This window comes from Neofelis nebulosa, chromosome 7, assembly GCF_028018385.1.
Source record: "Neofelis nebulosa isolate mNeoNeb1 chromosome 7, mNeoNeb1.pri, whole genome shotgun sequence".
In the NCBI taxonomy this organism is placed as follows: Eukaryota; Metazoa; Chordata; class Mammalia; order Carnivora; family Felidae; genus Neofelis; species Neofelis nebulosa.
The window spans coordinates 4,530,803-4,545,982 of record NC_080788.1 but is presented as its reverse complement, the minus strand read 5'-3'; the positions used below and the strand labels follow the sequence as shown (position 1 = coordinate 4,545,982).

General features: G+C 41.1%; 1 long non-coding RNA gene across 5 annotated transcripts in view; it reads right to left on the bottom strand.

Moving 5' to 3' along the window:
* Positions 1-15,180, bottom strand: part of LOC131515968 (uncharacterized) — a 34,199-nt gene that overhangs the window by 8,622 nt on the left and 10,397 nt on the right. For 2 of the 5 annotated variants that reach the window (XR_009263774.1, XR_009263777.1), the window contains exon 3: positions 6,457-6,619. The exons of the other annotated variants lie outside the window; for them this stretch is intronic. This is a non-coding gene — a long non-coding RNA (uncharacterized LOC131515968). The remainder of the gene's footprint in view (positions 1-6,456; positions 6,620-15,180) is intronic. 5 annotated transcript variants of the gene reach the window in all.

Genomic DNA, 15,180 nt, shown 5'->3' with positions numbered 1-15,180 from the left:
CATCCCCCCCCACCCCTCCCCTACCAAGTCCACTTCTATCTTAAGCCAAGAAGTCGGTGGCTTTCTGCATGAGTTCTAGCCATCCCACACCTTGCGGACTGGGGAGTGTCCTAAGGAGAAAGCTTTGGAAACAGATCTCATCCAGTGCAGTTCACTTCTTTCAAGGATCAAATGTCTGGGTTCTACTGATTCTTACTCTCCAATTACTCCAAGCCATTTAAACATTTTATTTTTTTTTTAAATTAACATTCAGTAAAATTAACTATTTTTGTTGTGCATTTTTATGAATTTTAACACATGTATAGATTAATCACAGTCAAGATGAAGAACGGTTTCACCATCCCCCCAAACTAACCCTTTTTAACATGGTTCACTTGGGACAACTAATGAACCAAAACTCACACATTATTATTAACTAAGCTCCATACTTCATTCAGATTTCCTTAGATTTTTGCGAAGGTCCTTTTTCTGTTTCAGGATCCCTTCCCAGACATCATATAACATTTAGGCATCCTATCTCTTTGGGCTCCTCCTTCTTATCACGGTGGCTTTATTTTTTTAATTTTTTATTAATGTTTACTTATTTTTGAGAGAGACAGACAGACAGAGAGACAGAGTGTGAGTAGGGGAGGGGCAAAGAGGGAGACACAGAATCTGAAGCAGGTTCCAGGCTCTGAGCTGTCAGCACAGAGCCCAACGCAGGGCTCGAACCCACGAACCGAACCGTGAGATCATGACCTGAGCCAAGGTCAGACGCTTAACTGGCTGAACCACCCAGGTGCCCCTATCACAATGGCTTTAAATTGCATTTCCTTAATATGTTGAACATATTTTCATGTGCTCACTTTTCATCTATATAATCTCTTCGGTGAAGTTCACCATTTTAAAGTGTACAATTTAGTGGGTTTTAGATTGTTCGTAAATATGAGCAACGATCACCACTAACTAACTGCAGAACATTTTCATCATCCTCAAAAATCACCCCATATTGGGGGGCCTGGGTGGCTCAGTCAGTTAAGCGTCTGACTTTGGCTCAGGTTGACCTCTTGGTCCATGGGTTTGAGCCCCGCATCGGACTCTGTACTGACAGCTCAGAGCCTGGAGCCTGCTTTGAATTCTGTGTCTCCCTCTCTCTGCCCCTCCCCTACTCTCACTCTCTCTCTCTCAAAAATCAAAATAAACATTAAAAAAACTTAACAGGGGCGCCTGGGTGGCGCAGTCGGTTAAGCGGCCGACTTCAGCCAGGTCACGATCTCGCAGTCCGTGATTTCGAGCCCCGCGTCAGGCTCTGGGCTGATGGCTCGGAGCCTGGAGCCTGTTTCCGATTCTGTGTCTCCCTCTCTCTCTGCCCCTCCCCCGTTCATGCTATGTCTCTCTCTGTCCCAAAAATAAATAAAAAACGTTGAAAAAAAAATTAAAAAAAAAATAAAAAAACTTAACAAAAAATCGCCTCATATCCATGAAACAGTCACTCCTGATTCCCCTCTCCCCTCAGCTCCCCCTAGCTCCCCAGTAACCACTAATCTGCCTTTATGGATTTGCTTATTCTGGACATTTCATACGAATGGAATTATATAATCTGTGACCTTTTGTGTCTGGCTTCTTTCACTTAGCATGTTTTCAAGATTTCATCCATGTGTAGCATTTGTTTTTATGAACATCCTTTGTTTTTATGGTCAAATAATATTGCATTGTATGAATATACCATTATTTTGTTTATCCATGTATCAGTTGACGGGCATTTGGGTTGTTCCCACTGTTGGAGTATTATGAGTAATTCTGTTATGATATTCATGTACCGGTTTTTGTTGGAGCATATGTTTTTAGTTCTCTTGGATCTATATCTAGGAGGAGATTGCTGCGTCATATGAGAATTCTATGTTTTGAGGAACCATCCAACTATTTTCCAAAGCAAATGCACCATCTTACATTCCTATCAGCAATGTTCCAGTTTCGCCACATTCTCACTAACGCTTGTACTGTCTTTTTTCATTACAGCAATCCTAGTAGGAGTGAAGTGGTATCTAACTGTGGTTTTGATGTGCATTTCTCTAATGACAAATGATGTTGAGCATCTTCTCATGTACTTCCTGGCCGTTTGTAGATCTTTGTTGGAGAAGGTCTATTCAATACCTTTTGCCATTTTTAATTAGGCTGTTTTAATTTTTAGGTTGTAAGAATTCCTTATATATCATGGATACTAGACTTTTATCCAATTGTAGTCTGTAAATATTTTCTCCCATTCTGTGTATTGTCTTTTCACTCTCTTGATATACATATTGACACATAAAAGTTTTTCACTTTGGTATAGTTCAATTGATCTATTTTTTATTTTGTTGCTTGTGCTTTTGATGTCATAGCTAAGAAACTATTGCATTATACAAAGTCACAAAGATTTACACCTATGTTTTAAGAGTTTTCTAAGCTCTTACAATTAGGCCTTGTATCCACTGAGTTAATTTTTGTATATGGTATAAGGCAGGGATCTAATTCATTCTCTTGCATGTGGATTTTCAGTTTTTTGAGCACCATTTGTGGAAATCATCTTTTCCCCATTGTGTGATCTTGGGACTTTTGTTGAAAATCCATAGGCCATAGTTGATGAGTTTACTTCTGGAATCTCGAATCTATTCCACTGATCTACATGTTTATCCTTATGCTAATAGCACACTATCTGGATTATTATGAATTTATAGTAGGCTTGAAATAGGGAAATGTGAGTTCTCCATCTTTGATCTTTTTAAAGACTGTTTTGGCAATTTAAGGTCCCTTGCAATTCCATATGAATTTTAAAATCTGCTTGTCCATTTTTTTTTTTTTTAAGTTTACTTTTTTTGAGACAGAGAGAGAATCGCAAGCAGGCTTTGCACTGTCAGCATGGAGCCTGATGTGGGGCTTAAACTCATGAACGTGTTGAGATCATAACCCAAGCTGATATCAAGAGTCAGACGCTCACCTGGCCTGGCCACCCATGTACCCCTGCTTGTCCGTTTCTTTAAAAAAAAAAAAAAAAAAAAAAAAAAAAAAAAGGCATCTGGGATTTTGCTTGGGATTGTGTTGAACTTTTAGATCAATTTGGGGAGTAGTGCCATCTTATTATTGTCTTCCAATCCATGAAAATGGGATGTCTTTCTATTTATTTAGGTCTTCCTTAATTTCTTTCAACAATATTTTGTGGTTTTCAGTGTATAAGTCCTGTACTTCTCTGTAAAAAGATAATCTCTAAGAATTCTTTTTGATACTACTGTAAATGAAACTGTTTTCTAAATTTCATTTTCAAATTTTTCACTGTTAGTGTACAGAAATACAAATGATTTTTGTACATTAATCTTATATCCTGAAACCTTGCTGAATTTGGTTATTAGCTATTAGGTGTGTGTGTGTGTGTGTGTGTGTCTTTAGAATTTCCTATATATAAATCAGGTCACTTTTTTTTTTAAAGTAGGCTTCACACCCAGCATGGAGCTCAATGCGGGGCTTGAACTCACAACACTGAGATCAAGACCTGAGCTGAGATCAACAGTCAGACGCTTAACCGACTGAGCCACCCAGGCGCCCCATGTCATCTTTAAATAGAAGCAGTTTTATTTTTTCCTTTCTAATCTAGATGCCTTTTTCTTTCATAATTGCCCTGCCTGGAATCTCCAGCACAATGCTGAATAAGGATGGCATGAACAAACGTGCCTGTTTTATTCACAATCTTAAGAGGAAAGCTTTTAGTCCTTCATCATTAAGTAGGATGTTAGCTGTGGATAGGGTTTTTGTATGCGTGTGTGGTAAAACATACATAACACAGGATTTACCATTTTAACTATTTTTTTTTAAATGTTTATTTTGAGAAAGAGAGAGAGAGAGAGAATCTCAAGCAGACTCTATGCTGTCTGAGCCCATCGTAGGGCTTGAGCTCATGAACTCTGAAATCATGACCTGAGCCAAAAAAAAAAAAAAAAAAAAGTCAGATGCTTAACCAATTGAGCCACCCAGGCACCACACCATTTTAACCATTTTTAAGTGTGTAAGTTCAGTGGCATGAAGTACATTCATACCGTCATGCAACCATCATCACCATCCATCTCCAGAACATTTTCATCATCCCAACGTGAAACAACTAACAATCTCTGTCATAGTCCCCACCTCACTTCATGAGGCCATTTTAACAATATAAAAAGCAAAGGCAATCCAATAACAATAATAACAACAATAAACCTTATAGGCCAATCTTTCTTATGAACATAGATGCAGAAACTGTCTTCTAAAATATTATTAGCAATAATGTATTAAAATCATGATCAATTTGGGTTTATTCTGAAAAGTCAGGCATGGACTAAAATAGAAAAGCTATTAGAATAAATCACTGCAGATTATGAAAAGCCATATAGTAAATCTCATTAAGTACATAAAAACATTGACTAAAGGTTAACATCTATGATAACAGCTTTTAAGCAAGCTGGAAATGGAAAAGAACTTACCTAGTAAAGGTTATCGTGGCAAATACATTTAATAGCAAAGTGTCAGAGCTTCTCATGAGCTGAACTGTGTCCCACAAAAATTAATATGTTGAAGTTCAAACCAATATCTCAGAACGTGACCTTATTTGGAAATGGGGTCATTACAGATGTAATTAGTTAATAGGAGGCCATTAGGGTGAGTCCTAATCCCATAGAACTGGTGTCCTCACAAAGAGGAAATGTGGACACAGAGGCGGACAACCACACAGTGAGAACGTCACATGAAGGCAGAAGTCAGGGTGATGTATCTACGGCCTAGTAACACCAAAGGTTGCCAATAAACCACCAGAGGCTACAGGAGAGGCGTGGAACAGATCTCCCCTCACAGTCTCAGAAGGAACCAGTCCTGCTGACACTCGGCTCTTGGACTGCCAGCCTCCAGAAATGCGAGATGATAAATTCCTATTATTTAAGCCACCCGATTTGTGGTACCTCGTTATAGCAGCGAATTAATATAGCTTCCTTTCAAAATCAGAACAAGACAAGGATGTCTGCTATCACTGCTTCTAGTCAACACTGTAATGAAGATGTTAGTGTAAGAGAGGAACAAATTCTCTTCTACCCTCTTAGGGTCACTGGCTGGACCGAAGAATTAAAACTAATATAAAACAGATTAGCGGGAGAAAAGCATACAGATGTTATTACATTTTTACATGTACACAGGGGCCTTCACAAAAGAAAGGAGACCTGAAAAAGTGACCAGGGAGGGAAGCTTTAAGTCTTTTAGACAAAGAAATACTAAATTTGTCACGAATTGACAAGACAAAGGGATTTGGGCTAAGTGTTAGTAAACGGTAAATGTGAGATAACAGAAAGGACATATATTGGTCCCTGTCCCTCATTCCTGACACAGCACTCCTAAAATCCTTTTGTGGATTCCTATGTGGTAAGAGAACTACAAGTATTTTGTTTTGATATTTGGCCTTTGACTCCAGTTCCTAAATCCCTTGGATCCCTTCACAAGTGATAGCAATGTCTTTTGTTCTAATGAGGTGAATCTTGGTGGCCTTCTGGAGGGGGGCTGGTCACCCCAAAAGACCAGGCTATGGTTAGAAGCTTGGGCATTTCAGCCCTGTCTCTCATTCTCCACAGAGAGGAAAGGGCTTGAAAATGGAGTTAATTATATATATAACTTATTTTTATTTAAAATATTTATATTTATATTTAGGGGTGCCTGGGTGGTTCAGCAGGTTAAGTATCTGATTCTTGATTTCGGCTCAGGTCATGATCTCACAGTTCGTGGGATCAAGCCCAGAGCCTACTTGGGGTTCTCTCTCCCTCCCTCTGCCCCTCCCCTGCCTGTTCTCTCTCCCTCTCCCTCTCAAAATAAATAAACTTAAAAATGTATTTATACTTAACATAATTTATATGTTATATATTTTTGTATATTAAAGTATGTATTCTCTATATACCTATAATCATTTATAACAAATTATTATTACTCTTATGTAAATCATCATACTAGATATATTAAATCCTAGGTGTCAGACATATTAACTTAGCGTTTGTAACTACCCAACAGGTAGACGGGAAGAAGCCTTATATACCACGGAGAGAATGTGATCTATCTCGTAGTCCCCTAAGGCGCTACTGGAACGGGAATTTTGTAATTAAATAAGTTCTAGAGAATTACTAGTGGCCAGTGTGAAAGATAATGGAAACTGGAAAAGCAGGCTTTTGGGGATGGCTGGATGAAGGCAAATGGATTAAGAGGCCAATGTGTTAACTAAGGCCGTGCCAGGCACAATAAAAAGAGACATAAAGGAGAGACTGAGGTGACTGACACTTGAGAATCCTTGTAATTGGGTTGTGCCCGGACATCCTTTCAAATCTCCCTTCCTAATCAAAGTCGGTTAAGGGTTAAAGTTTCTTCTACTCTAGTTCTTGATTCATGTCCAAGGGTAAATACCACCTTATACTCTTTCAAAGTGCTAGAACATTAGCTTACTTGATCCTCTCAAAGAATAAGTACAGACAAGCATCTTAGAATGACTTTAAAGGGTCTCTTTCAAGGTTCGAAGGGCACAGCCAGGACCAAACCCCAAATGTTCTGATGGTTGAACCTCATGGGTAACAATGCAGAGCAACTACAGTCCATTTGGTTGATCGGGCTGTTGAGAGAGCACAACATACACCTTCATGAGGTTTCGGTCCTGGCTTGTTACAGATAAAGCTTCATTTCTAGCTTTCATTTCATCTCTATCCAGAATCATTACAAGAGAAGACATTTAGAGGCCTTCAAATCAGGAAGATCATCACAGTATCTTCCTCAATAGTCGGGTGGGACTTCATTTTTTTCTTTTTCTTTTAACGTTTATTTATTTTTGAGACAGAGAGAGACAGAGCATGAACTGGGGAGGGGCAGAGAGAGGGAGACACAGAATCTGAAATAGGCTCCAGGCTCTGAGCCGTCAGCACAGAGCCCGATGCGGGGCTCGAACCCACGGACAGTGAGATCGTGACCCGAGCTGAAGTCGGACGCTTAGCCGACTGAGCCACCCAGGCGCCCCAGGGACTTCGTTTTTTAATTTGAGAGAGAGGATGAACAGGGGAGAGGCACAGAGGGAGAGAGAGAGAATTCTAAGGAGGCTCCATACCCAGTACGGAGTTCGACTCGGGGCTCAATTCCACAACCCTGGGACCATGAGCTGAGTTGAAATCAAGAGCGGACGCTCAACTGACTCACCAGGCACCCTGGTAGGACTTCATAGCATCCAAACAAACCTGCGGAGTTTGTTCTCACCAAGTGACCCTTCTCATAGCTTCTCAAGCACAGAGGATTTGTCTATCCCCTGATCTTGATTGAGTTACTCTCCTCACCCCACCGTTGGTTCCCGCCTCCAGTGGGATGCCAGGAACCCCCCACTGCCCAGCCAAAGAACAAGCTAAAGCAAGTAAGAACCACCTTTCCTCTACAACAGTGTTATATCACAAACAACTGCCGTCACTTGGTCTTTTCAAAAGAGAATGAGCTTTTATCTGTATGTAACTAACCGTGAATGTATGTGTATCTGAATAGACTGATTCAGCTGTGTTGAACTTGGGGAAACCTTCAGGGTGCTTCCGTGGAATTCCTGCATTTGCTTTTGTGGCTCTGAGGTCTCAGGAGGACAGGGAACTCCTAACCATCCTGGATCTTCTCTGCACACATATGAGAACATCTGAATGCTAAAATTCTGAATGTTTGGGTTTTGAGTGAAATGAGGGATCCTGGAGTCTGAGAGGTAGGTTTTACATTTGTTTAATAAGTTTATCTCCTCTTCTTAAAGCCCATTAACTATTTGTTATCGACCTGGCTTTACTGGCCAGTCTACTGAAGGGAGGAACAAAGGGAGGGGATTGTCCACTGCAACCCCCAGAGGACACCGTCAGCATGACGGGCCGCTGTAAGACTGACCACCTTTTCACTGGAGACATTCTCCAGAGGCAACAGCTGGGACTTACCTGAGTATGCACAGATTACACTCTGGGCTATTCAAAGCCTTATACAAATGTGCCACCCTTTCAGGCTCCAAGGTACTCTGGGCCACCTTTGTATTTGTGAGATTTTTGTTTGTGGTTAAGAACAGAGGCAAACTTGTGACAATCAGAAGTGCAAAACGTCCCTCAAGCATTCAGTGAAGACACACAGGTAAGCAATGACCCAAACTAAAGTCTTGAAAGTAATCAGAAAAACCATATGTGAACCCGAAATGGAGTACCCTGTGAAAATCTTAAAAAAGACAAACCTAGAATAAATAAAGCTTATAGTACACATACACTATTTATTTGCACCTAAGAAATAGTTCAAGGGGTGCCTGGGTGGCTCAGTGGGTTGAGCGTCCGACTTCAGCTCAGGTCACGATCTCATGGCTCGTGAGTTTGAGCCCCGCGTCGGGCTCTGTGCTGACGGCTCAGGGCCTGGAGCCTGCTTCGGATTCTGTGTCTCCCTCTCTCTCTGCCTCTCCCCTGCTCACGCTCTCTCTCCCTCTCTCTCTTGAAAATAAATAAACATTAAAAAAATAGTTTAAGCAGAAATTTTCCCTCTCATCCTATTTGACACACAACTCACAACTCCACCTCTGTTTTGTGAAAACTGTCAGACTCCAACAAAACATGTACAGAGGAGCAAAGGGCCAAGAGCGACTAAGGGACTCTTGAGAATAAGGTTGGACGACTTATCCCACTGGATACCAAGTCCAGAGCTATAGTAATGAAGACAGTATGGTACTGGTGCAAGATTAAACAAAATGACTAACAGAACAGATTGGGGGTCCCAGAAACGTTGGAGAACCGATTATTTTAAAATTTTATCTGAGCTGGGGTGGCTCAGTCGGGTAAGCATCTGACTTCAGCTCAGGACATGATTTGTGGTTTGTGAGTTTGAGACCCTGTGGGGCTCTCTGCTGACTGCGCAGAGCCCGCTTCAGATCCTCTGTGCCCCCTTCTTCCTGTCCCTCCCCTGCTCTCTCTCAAAAGTAAATACACATTAAAAAAATTATCACTTGGAGCAAAGAGGAGGTAATTTGTCCATTTCGTTATCACAGAAACAAGTTAAATAAAACAATGAAAAAATATTAAGAGAAAACATTTGCCTCCCACCACTATTTATACTCCAGGTTCACGAAGGGGTGGGTATCACTAACTGATAGCTGAAGTCACAGATATGACTTTCTAGATGTTTTTGCTCAGTTAAGGAGGTGACGCCACAGGATACAATGATCCATACCTTATTCCAAACAGACATCAAGAAGAACTCTGTTTCAGTTTTGTAGTGACATATGAACAGCTTGGTTCTTTCTAAAAAAATGGCAGGTTTTGTTCCAGAAAAAAATACACACGTAGCTGCCACGCTCTTCCATTTCTTCAAGGAGACCTAGGTTCCCATTTGGTGCTATTTTCCTTGTGCCTGAATGACTTCGGTATTTGTCGTAGGGAGGGTATCCTGCTAAGTCTTTAGTATGTCTGAGTAAGTCTTGGGGCACCTGGGTGGCTCAGTTGGTTAAGTGTCTGACTCTTGATTTCAGTTCAGGTCATAATCCCAGGATTGTGAGATCGAGCCTCGTGTCTGGCTGTGCACCGGCAGCACGGAGCCTGCTTAAGACTCTCTCTGTCCCTCTCTTCTGCTCACATGTGCCCTCTAAAAAAAAAAAAAAATTTAGTCTTCATTTCACCTGTTTTTGAAATAAGGTATAGAATTGGTACAGAAGTCCAACTTGGCTGTTTTCTTTTGTTCTTCTATATGTAGGATCTGCCCCTATCCACACCCCTTGACCCCGACAGCTTTCAGATTTTTTTCACTGGTTTTAAAAATTTTGATTATGATGTGGTTGGTATATATTTTTGTGTATTTCTTGTTCTGGGGTGCTCACTGAGCTTCAATCTATAGGTTTATAATATTCATCCATTTGGGAAAACTGGTCATTATTTCTTCAAATATATCCTCCCCTCTTTCTTATCTCTTTTAGGAATTCAAATTACAAGTATATTAGGCCATTCGAAGTTATCTGATAGCTGATACTGTTCAGCCTGTTAATCATTGAGAAGATGCTAGACATTGTGAATTTTATTTTTATTCTAGAGAGAGAGCGTGTGCAAGTGGGGGAGGGGCAGAGTTAGAAAGAATCTTAAGCAGGCTCCACACTCAGCATGGAGCTCAATGGGGGCTTGATCCCATGACCCTCGGATGATGACCTGAGGCAAAAGCAAGAGCTGGATGCTCAACAGACTGAATCACCCAAATGACTCTACACCCAATGTGGGGCTTGAACTCACAACCCTGAGATCAAGAGTCACGTGCTCTTCTGACCGAGCCAGCCGGGCCAGACGTTGTAAATTTTACATTAAGTGCTGGATATTTTTATGTTCCTACAAAATTTTTAGAGCTTTGAAGCAGTTTTAAGATGTAGTTATTTGGAAACTGATCCTTTTATGATCTTATTTTTAAGATTTGTTGGGTGGGACTAGAACTGTATTTAGCCTAAGGATAATTATTCCCCACTAATGAAGCAGGACCTTTAAAAAAAATGCTTATTTAGAGAGAGAGACAGTGCTAGCTTCGGCAGCACATATACTAAAATTGGAACGATACAGAGAAGATTAGAGAGAGAGAGAGAGTGAGACAAAGAATCCCAAGCAGGCTCCATGCTGTCAGCACAGAGCCTGACACAGGGCTTGATCTCATGAACTGTGAGATCATGACCTGAGCCAAAATCAAGGGTTGGATGCTTAACCAACCGAGCCACCCAGGTGCCCCAAAGCAAGACTTTCAGTACTCTTTCAGTACTCTCCCCAATGCCCCAATGCCTAATGGGTTTTTCCAGTCTTGGTGGTGGGAACAGGTGCTATTTTGGGCCCTGTAGCACTGATGTCAAACCCTCTCCGGTTGTTCTTTTTCTGGCATCAGGTTTCCTCACACACGAACTGATCAATACTCTGTGAACACTCAGTATGAACCGTCTGCCGATCTCTACATTTACCTACCCAGTCCTCTCCTCCACAGCTCGCTGTCCCGTAAACTCTGGCTGCCTTGGTCTCCTGAGACTCTCAGCACCGTGTCTTCAACTCAGTGAGTCCACTGAGGCTCCCCCCTGCCCCAAACTATTTTACACTGCTTTTCTCATTTCAATACTTTAGTTTGATATGACAGTAGATGGACCTCTTGACTTTTTAAAATATTTATTTATTTAGAGAGACGGGGCGGGGGGAAGGGGTAGAGAGAGGGGGAGAGAAAAGAGAAAGGGAGAGAGAGAATTCCAAGCAGGCTCCATGCTGTCAGTGCAGAGCCTGTTGTGGGGCTTGATCTCATGAACCATGAGATCATGACCTGTGGCAAAATCAAGAGCCTGATGCTTAACCTAATGAGCCACCCAGGTGCCCTGGATCTGTTGACTTCTATATGAGGAAATCATCTTCCAACTTTTGTGCACCTCTTTTATCCTTATTGGTGATATTACTTTGATCTTTACACAGTGGAGTCATTTTGTTTCCTGTATTTTATATATAGATTCTGAAATTTCAAATTGAGTATATAGCATTTGAGATTGGACTTCTGTATGACTCACTGCAGAACCAAGGAATAAGATTAGATCCATAGAGAAAGAAATGTAATCCTCTGTCACTAAACTTGTGCCACACGCACAAAAATGACCACTTCAAGGATCAAGGTCAAATCGAATCTTTTTACACTCTAGCAGTTGCTGCTAATCATGCTACACCTTAGTTTTTGTACTCGGACTAACATGTCCTTATAAAACTTTGCTTTCCCTGGAGTTTCTAATAACCTTTTATTTGACAAAACGAAGCATATGCTATTTCCTCTTTTGGAGATGATCATCCAGCCTCTTACTTTTACTGTTTAACAGGAATCCGCTTTTTCTTTCAAGGAATTCTGATCCTTTGGTATCCTGTTCTAATGTGAACCCATTATTTTTCAGGCTTGCTACATAGCTGATATCCTAGGATTTTTTTCCACTGCATTCCTAGGGTGGAGTCCTTTTTACTAGATGTCTTATTCTCTCCAAAGTATACTAAGTAATTGAACAAAGATGTAGATGTGAAGTAAATGTGAATTTTTACATATCTGAGATACCTTTTTCAATTTTCTACTTAATTGTTTGGGTGTCGAATTCTGTATCAAAAACCCTTTCTGTCTGGACTTTGAACGTCTGCTGCAGTATTTTCTAGCACACATTTCTGCTGACCAGAAAACAGATGCCAGTCTGATTCTCACTCCTTCTTAGGTAACTTCTGTTTTCCTCCTCTGGATGCTTTCAGGCTATTATCTTTAGTATTCCAAAATCTTGCAAGGATTTGCAGTGTGTGTGAGAGAGAGACAGACAGACTATGCTTAAATTCACTACGCTTAGCAACTTTTCAGTAAAAAAGATGTGTATCTCTAATTATCCAAACTATCATCCTTCTATGATTTCTTTTCCTCCATTTTTTGCCGATTTTTTCCTTCTTAAATTCTTTCAGTTATTTGGTGATTTATAGACTAACGTCTTATCTTTTTTCTAATTATCTTTTTGGGAAAACTGTATTTTTTATTCCAGTACTAGTAAATGTTTATTTTGACAATCATCTTAAATTTCTAACCACTCTTTTTCATTATTCCTTTTCCATTAACCTATTCTTGATTTTTGGTGCAGTATCTTCAAATCTTTCTGTAGATACTAACTAAAGTTTTTCACTTACTCTCTTGGGCCGGCTCTTTGCTCAATAAGGTCTTTTTCTTACCTGCCACTGGTTTTCTTCAGGTGTAGTAAATCTCAGTTGAACATTTAAAAGAAATTACATAAAAACAAAGGACCCGGCTTCTGGGTGGCTGGCTGAGTCTCTTCTGCCACTGGGAGTTCAAATTCTCCAGAATTCTCCAGCGGGCCTCCTCGAGGAATGGGAAGGACAACGTGAGGTACGCACTCATAGAGGACTATCAAATGGGAGACTTCACTTACGGGTACACGGGCAGAGAGCAGGAAGGAGGAGGCTTCCAAATGCCCAAGTGAGAAGGGCTTTCCTTCGCTGCAAGCTGGGGCCCTCCTCAAGCAGCTCACTCACGTTTCTTCCAGGAACAGTCCTCCAGCTTTTGTTTGCATGTAGGTTTAGTTGAGCGATGGCTGTAGTGAACCTGGTCATTCTGCATCAACCAGCACACTGGTTCTAGGTCCTGTCCTTCAGTTACCCTTTGCTATTAATCCTGTTGCCACTTTGTCTGCCGCTCTTAGTCTGCCCCTCTTGGAGATATTCTTGGGAAGAAAGACTTCACACCTGCTAAGTTCACACTTGTAAAACTTCCAGGCTATAGTCTGTACTCTAGTGTATCTCCTAGTAAGTTCCCAGCTCATTACCACTGTGGGCAAAACAATCAGTCCAGGAAGTAGTGAAGAATCCTGGTGAACATCTCAGGCAGCGGTGGGGGGGGGGGGGGGGGGGGGGAAGAGACCCCAAGAGTCTCTGATCAACAGTCTTTATTACATGTGTTTGTATGTTGCAGTTTTATGGCCTATGTTTAAAATCATCAAACTCTCCCCCTAAGTAAATGATCATCTAGTCACCCCAAAGTTCCCAGGAGGTTTTGCTTCCAGAGGAAAATGACTTTAATAAGAAAATTAAAATATTTCAAATCTCCTCTCCCTTCTATTTACATTCATTTATAGTCTAGAATTTTTACACCTGTCTTGCCAAATTGTTTAATTACAATCAATCTCTCAAAATAAAATCCCCTCTAATAACTGTAAACCTTGAGCTTATTAGCCTAAAAACGAAGGCTGGACCTTAAACTTTGGTGGACAGACCAGATCCTCTCCTGGGCCCTGGTTTGAATGGTCAGACTGGCGCCCACTGGCCACACATATTGCATATTACCAACACTCTTTTGGAGACAATGTGGCTTTATAGATTATATGGATATTTTACACAGAAATATTAAAATGAGTCACTGAAATAATATTAATAAACAAGCGTATGAAATTGTTCACATACAGAACAAATAAACCTTAAAATAGTTGGTATTAATCTAAGGAAGTTGTGGGTTGAAACATTTTAATTTTTCTCATAATACCCTAATACTGATTTACTAACCAAAAAGGAAGCACTTTTACACAATAAGAAAACTCTCAAGAATCAGGGGGACTGTGGGGCGCCTGGGTGGCTCAGTCGGTTAAGCGTCCGACTTCAGCTCAGGTCATGATCTCACAGTCCAGTCTGGGCCCTGCGTCGGGCTCTGTGCTGACAGCTCAGAGCCTGGAGCCTGCTTCGCATTCTGTCTCTCCCTCTCTCTCTGCCCCTCCCCTGCCCATGCTCTGTCTCTCTCTGTCTCAAAAATAAATAAAAACATTAAAAAAAAATTTAATTAAAAAAAAAAAAAAGAATCGGGGAATTTGGTGGAAGAAAAACTAGTATTAGAATGATGACAAGACTTATTCAGGGGTGCCTGGGTGGCTCAGTCGGTTAAGCCTCCAACTTCAGCTCAGGTCACGATCTCACGGTCCATGAGTTCGAGCCCCGCATCGGGCTCTGGGCTGACGGCTCAGAGCCGGGAGCCTGCTTCCGATTCTGTGTCTCCCTCTCTCGCTCTGCCCCTCCCCTGCTCATGCTCTGTCTCTTACTCTCAAAAATGAATAAATGTTAAAAGAAAACAAGAAGACTTATTCAAAACTCCGCTAGAAAAAACGCGCCATTCAGAACTGAACCTTTTCTAAATAGATACGGACTCCAGCTTTCTCATCCATTAACAGAATCCCTACATTCTAAACGCCACCTAGATGGAACGCTGCAGAACACGGTCTGCATCGTATCCTGCATTTCATAGTCAAAATGACTCAAAGCCTCACCGGAGCTTCATTCCGTAACATTCCACAAAATTGGCAGTCAAATTCAGGTGGATCAAGTTCTTGCTCCTTGGGAAAACGCTAGTTCACTGCTGTTTTCCAACGAGGAACAGTCTAGAAGGCAAACACAGGCACAAGAGAAGCGTGGAGGTCAGTCACTGTGTGTTCTGCACGTCGCCTGCATTCCAAACGCACCTCGTGCTCTACCATCATTACTCCTTTTATTTCCCACCTACAACTCCGGGCTGCCCGCTCAGTGATAACAAAACTGCATGGGGTTTTTGGTTTTTTTTTTCCATTTTTTTTGAAAGATGATTTTATGATTTAGGAAATTCTGTACTTCTCTTTTTTGAATGTTTACT